This window comes from Pinus tabuliformis, chromosome 4_1 (assembly GCF_031772625.1).
Source record: "Pinus tabuliformis cultivar Carrire ecotype Pingquan chromosome 4_1, CPIR1, whole genome shotgun sequence".
In the NCBI taxonomy this organism is placed as follows: domain Eukaryota; kingdom Viridiplantae; phylum Streptophyta; class Pinopsida; order Pinales; family Pinaceae; genus Pinus; species Pinus tabuliformis.
Genome location: NC_142303.1, coordinates 429,631,173 through 429,638,022, shown reverse-complemented (window position 1 = coordinate 429,638,022; position 6,850 = coordinate 429,631,173).

Genomic DNA, 6,850 nt, shown 5'->3' with positions numbered 1-6,850 from the left:
GAATAGAGAGCTAAGGGAAAAACTAGTAGAGGGAAAGGCAAACACAAGATCCCCAGGGTTAGATACTTTGTCCGACGCTACAGATAGGGTTGGGCAGGGAGATTTCCCAGGTGTTGTGTGCACAGCCTATGTCAAGAAGCTAGTGACAACGAGGTTTAGAGTCAGTGCAGAAAACACCATCTCGAGGGAAACACAAATGGAAACTTGGGAGGCTGACACACAAAAGCCCATTGAGGACGTTGTTATTACACAAGAACCAGCAACCGAGATGATGCAGTCCATAGAAATTCATTTGGTAGTGGATACACAGGAGCCCTTGGCTAACACTGTTGTTCCACAAGAACCAGCAGTGGAGACAGAAGTCAACCAAGGGAAGGAAGAAGAAGCTAGCACCCATGAGCCTGTGGTTGACACTGTTGTTACACAAGAACCAATAGTGGAGACAGAAGCCTACCAAGGGAAGAATGATATACAAAAACCTGTGGATGACACTATTGTTACACAAGAACCAACGGTGGGAATGGAAGCTGATCAGGGAGAAAAGGAAACTGTAACACAAAAATCCATTGATGACATTGTTGTTACACAATATTTAACTGTCAAAAAGGGGTAGTTTCACCCTCAGGAGGTTGTTACACCCACAATTGATATTGCATGTGGAAGAACACCGGGTCCTTACGAAGGATGGTGTTCAAAAAAGATGTTGTTGTTACCAGAGCTATAGAAATGGAAGCAGCATGCACTCTCTCTACAGGAGGGGGTGATCTCACTCACGGCACACAAAAGGATGATGGATTCCCTTAGGGAAAAGTGGTTAAAGGAAGATTGGGAGAGAGAACGGGAAGCACGAAGGCACAAGGAAGCCATGAAGAAAAAGGATGAACAGTTTTATATGTTATAACGATAGGTCTCAGACCTAATCAATGACAAGACGAAGATCTGTGATCTCACCCTGAACTTGCTAGCATGTAGGCGGACATCCCCATCGTACCCAGTGTTCCTTTCAGAATGATATTATTTATTTCAATTGAAAGCAGTTTTTGAGAATAGGTCTTATTTTGGTTCTTCTACCCGAACTTTTATTGAGATTTTTCACACTTGCAATTTTGATGAACAGAGCTTGCTTTGCGAGACATTTTTTCATAATATCATGTTTGAGTATGTTAGCAAAAAAATGGTAGCAAGTATCTTCTCCTATATGGAAGATTTGCAGTTGCGGGCCTTTCTTTCATTTATGAGGAACCTGATTGAATGGCATCTGTCCATAAAATCAATAGAAATTAGTGAAGAAAGGACAACATTATGGGTCCGAGTAGAACCAGGGATGGTTTATGAACTCATGCGTGAGTTTAAGATGTTCTTGAGCACTCCAGAGATCAGGGAACATTCATACACCTATAAGAAAAGGATTGTGAGGATTTGCCTCATTTTGTATGCACAGATGAAAATTCGAGCGCTAGCAGGGTTTCTTAAACACACCGAAGCTTGTAGTGCTGAGTTGCAAGAAGGGGATCCTTTTGAATACAGAAATTTTGTGGCTATTGTTACATGGGTGCCTGAGTATGCTCAGATCATGCAGACATTGGGGTCGTTCTGAATCGGTCTTAGGTTTAAATTTTCTCTGATTTGGTTACTAGTAGAGCAATATCAGCCAGACTACCAACTATGTGATTATGAAGAAGAATCTTAGCCACGATAGTTGATAAACATTCAAGGGTATAGAGCTCCCAGTGAAGACACTACTGGTGCTTACAATTTTACAGACTTGCATCAGGGGTATAGGAGGAGAATCCGAGATTATGCATGGGGAAATGTAGTTGCTTTAGTTGGGGGGAGATGTTGGGTGTGACATTTTACCTATTTTCTGCACCTTCTTTCCCCAGTTTTGATCCTCTTATCCTCCAAGCACATGAAATTTACATGATTGATCACCCTTTTTCTCACTTTTACAACCAATTCCACTGTTATGATATTTTTCCGTATTTTATTGAATAATATGATACTTTATTCCTTTTTGTGGCTAACTAGGGTGAGCATTGCAAGAATCTTTTGGAAGTTCTTCTCCTTTTCAGGTGTTTCTTGCAGGAACAAGGTTATGAAGTAACAGACATTGTTGATCAATTTCAAAGCAGGATAGAGCAGTTTGATGTTACACCGTGCATGTTGTTGCAGGTTGCTGTTACAGGCTGCTGTTACACTCTACAGTGATACAAAGGACTGTTGTTACACCAAGGGTGTTGTCGCCAATGATTTTCATTACATCCTGAACCGCCATTCATTCATAGGGTGCTATTGCACCGAAGTTGGTAAGTTGTGGGTACTATTCCACATAACAGTTGTCAGGCATTTATGAATTGTTTATTTTAGAAGTAACAGACCCAAGTGGTTGCAATCCTAACTGATATATTTGAGAAGTTTCTGTATTTATAAATAGGTTGTAACTACTTTTATTTTTTATCAGCATGAGAATCATGAGATTCTCATGACTAATGTATTCCTAATTTTGGGGATGTAATAATTATAAAAGAAACTCAATTTCCTATGTATAACGACGGCATATAGAAAAGCATTGTTACTCTACTTCTGTAACTTTGAATTATTTTTAATATTAAATCACTATGGTGATGTTCTTATTGCTCTTCATCTAAATCCTTAATTAAGTTTGTGTTGTTCCAGTGCCCCTGCTAGGGAGGAAGGGCCTTCCTCTTTGACAAGGACAGCAGTAGTAGATGTAGTGTACATTATTGCTTTGTTTATTGGTGGGCTCCAGTATTGTAGCAATAATGCTACAACTCCTAGAGCTTCCTATCTCTAATTTTATCAACCCGGTAGTTCGTACAAACTTGGAAGCGGCGGTGTTGTATGCACAAGTACTAGCTCTTGTCGCAGCTGTCACTTGGTCAGCTGGCACAAGTCCGCTAGGGCTCAAGCCAACTTCTATAGGCTCACAGAAGAAGCTTTATGAATGATGGACGAAAGCTAAATGAAAGAAGACTAATCTAGTTGCAGAAAGAAACTGAAAGCCAATAAAGCATGAAAACCCTAGTAAACCCTAATTTGACTAGCTAGACCCTTACAATGCAAAACTGTGAATGAAACTACTAACACTAATGCCATTACTTGTAGTGAACTGAAATACATGCATCTAAGCTACTTGCATCTGAAAAATCATGTTTTTGTATTTTTTCATTAAGTGGTTGGATCTATTGCGATGATGCTTTTGATTAGGGTTTGGTTGTGCAGGAGCGGTTGGAATGGAAGGAAAGCATGGGCAAGGTCAGGATGGCTAAGGGAGGTCCCAGAGGGTCTCCAGCATTAGTCCACAGAAGCCTACCACGTTCGGATGCTCAGCAACTGAGTTTGCAGGTTTCTACAGGAAGTCTGCAGGGGATCCTATAGGAAACTCAGGGGTTTCTACAGGAAGTCTGTGCAATTCTACAGGACGTTTGGCCGTGGAGGTTTTTGGAGATGGAGGAGTGTTGGAGTGGTGTGGAAGGATAGGTGAGATGGAGATGGAGCTGGTGATGGCTCAGGAGCAGAGAAATCAGATGGAGGAAGAGTGTATGCAGTGGTTTGATGGTTGGAAGGATGGTGATCAACGAAAGTTGAAGTGAATGGAGCTAAGTGAATAATGGATGAGTTGGAGGGTAAATGAGTTGGACAGAGGCTGAGTAGGTGGATTGAGGAGAGATCAAGAAGAAGAAGAAGAAAGTGGAATGATGAGGAGCAGCGTAAATGAAACAAATGACTTATGCACCCAAAAACGAGAAATTCATTAACCTATGATAACTGTGCTATGAAACCTATGAACAGCAATGGAAAACCAAGAAATGAAACTTGTGCATGGAAGTGAAATGTAGAAGTATGGTTCAATGTCAAAAGTGCATGGACGGATCTTCAACGAAAATGTCTATGTTGCAGCTTGCATGGAAGTGAGAAGAACTGCGTTTCTTTTTGGTGGTTGGTTATGGGCTGCACCCCAATCCCTAAGAGAGATGGCAGTGAGCCTTAACAACCTTTTACTGGAGCTCCAATAATTTTATAACTATCCTCCTATCGAATCTCAGTAACTGAAACAAATTCACCATAAACTAATCCTATCTAAGCTCATGAAAAGGACTAAATTAACAAACTGTAAATTCGAATTGCATGTTAGAGTAAAACTCAAAGTGCTGGAACGAAATGCAAACACATTACAACACCGAGGAGATCTATTGCTCTCAGGTTGGGCCCTAACCTGAGAGCTATAGCTCCCTTAGAAACTTAGGAGGAGATCAAAATCTGCCTGCCTTTATTCATAAACGAAAGTCTGATGACATGCCAAAATTGGCTTACAAAATCGAGCTGTAGCTCGTACTTCCAAATTACAAGAGCAATACAAAAGTTCAAAAAGCTCCTATCCAATGCTACGGCCTCAGTATTTATGCCAAATGATCATCCAACAGGTGTCCTTGATTTTAGGAGCTCGGCTGTCCAACTGAAGTTTAAACTGCTGATCCTGTGGGACAGTCATAACTGCTGTTCCTGTAGAACAGTTATAACTGTTGTTCCTGTAGAACAGTTGGCTGCTTCTAAGCTCGGTGGGGAGATGGATTCGAGCTCGGAGCTATGGTGGGAATCACGAGGAAGGTCCCAAGACCGTGGACATCCTCTCCTAAGAATGCCTACCCTTCTTCCTACAAACAACACGAATAAACCAAGAAATGAATGCATAAGCAATAAAAAATGAATGGTTTGAGCAGAGCAAGTAGGCCAAATGAGCCCAAATTGTACCAAAAATTGGGGCTCATCATCACCCCCCAGCTAAACTATTTGCTCATCCTTGAGCAACTTTGCCCTGGCTCCTCGTCTTTGGCCGAGAACTAGAGCCCGGAGCATGCTTTTCCTTCCCTGTTTTTGGTGGCCTTGCCTTTTCTACCGAGGGTGGCGCTTCTTCCTTTCCCGTTTTCGGCGGCCCTGCCTTTGCTGCCTCTGGTGGTGACGAAGGTGATGCTTCTTCCCCCTTTCCTATTTCCTTGAGCCGGGCTTCGGAAGGCGACTGGCCTATTTTTCGTGTCCAGGAAGTTATTTTTGGGCTCCCCTTTTCGGGGGTGGCTGATGTTTTAGAGGGGGTTCTTGCACTGGGTGAAGTAGGGACATCCCCTGAAATGGTTTGGCTACTGGGTGGAGGCTGTGGCTTGCCCGTGGTCATCCTCTTGCTTCTCTTGGCTTCAGATGGTAGAGGGGTCTCCCTCTCCCTTTTCTCCTTCGGTTTTGGAGGTGTACTGAGGGCGGCCAGCACCGCTGCTGCCTCCTTTTCGAGAATGCCAGCCTTCTCTTTCTTGCGTTTCGCTCTCTCAGAGCTCCTTGTAGAGGGCCCCTCCTTTTCAGATTTCGGGCTTCCTGTAGAAGACCCTGCTTTGCCCACTTCCGGGCCTCCTGTAGAAGATTCTTTCTTTCCCGGTTTTGGGCTTCTTGTAGAAGACTGTTTCTCAATGACTTTCGGGCTTCTTGTAGAAGCCCCTTTTTCCAATTTCGGGCTTCCTATAGAAGCCCTTGTCTCTGTCCTCGGGCTTCCTGTAGAAGCCTGTTTTTTCAATTTCGGGCTTCCTGTAGAAGCCTTTGTCTCTATTTTTGGGCTTCCTGTAGAAGCCTGTTCTCCAACGATTTTCGGGCTTCCTGTAGAAGCCTTGGTCTTTGCTTTTGGGCTTCCTGTGGAAGCCTGCTTCTCAATGATCTTCGGGCTTCCTGTAGAAGCCTATTTTTGCTTTCCTGTAGACACAGGTGTCTCCACCTCTGCTTGCTTGCCTGCCTGAGTTTTACTTTTTACTTTGGTTGCAGGTGTTGTTGAGGTACTTGGGCTGACGTGGACCACCTCAGCTTTGTCCATTCTGCTCTTCATCCTCTTTTCCCTTGCTGATAGGATAGGTGTGCCACCTTTTTCTTTGTCCTCCTTTTCCTCATGCTTCTTCCTTTGTTCCTTCTTCTGTACTGTTGTCGGGGTCTCTTGGCCTTCTTCTTCCTGTTCCTCGGCCACTGCTTCTTGTTCCTCACTGCTGGAGGAACCCGTTTCCTCGATCAACATTTTAATGTCCCCATCTTTTGTTAAATTCCGGAAGGATTCCCATGAGAGGGGAACCTTATATGAATGCAATGCATCCTCCACAAGAAGCTTGATCAACCCATGGTGGGCTATCTGATCTGAGACTGCAGGAGGTAATAAGGGATGCTCAGTTTTTGTTCTACAGGAAGGTCAATTCAGTGCCTCAACTCAGTGAGCAGCCGAAAGTGATATACATACACGATGCTGAAACGGCCTTCACAAGTAATATATTTCATGATTTTCAAACTGAATTCGTTCCAAGGTGGCAACAGGCTCGTTCTTCGCACCCCATTTTTGTCCTCCGAGAATTCTTCCTCAGGTGGAAAGAATTCTTTCTTTGCCTGCTGACTCAGCTTTCTCTCCTCTTTATCCCACGGCAGACCCATAGGAAGTTCTGTGATCCGACTGATATATTCTGGGGTGAGCTTGAGGCTTAGACCTCTGAAGTTCACTGTGGCCAGTGTCTGAGATTTAGGCTTCAGAGCCTGCAAGAATTCTTCAGCTACTTCATCATCGTAACCCTGCAGCTTATCACAAAAAGGCATCCATTGTGCTCTGGTGAAGAGCTCTACCACTGCCGGGTTTCTCCTTAGTTTAGTTGAATCAGTGGGTTCCCGTCTTATAAACCCACCCGGCATGATGAACACGGTCGTTTTAATTAAAGGTGGCAAATGCAAAAGAGATTTGGTCTATTAAGACAGAGCATGCACATAATCCACAAAATTCAACACAGTCTACTTATACCGACATCCTGTAGAACGACAACAT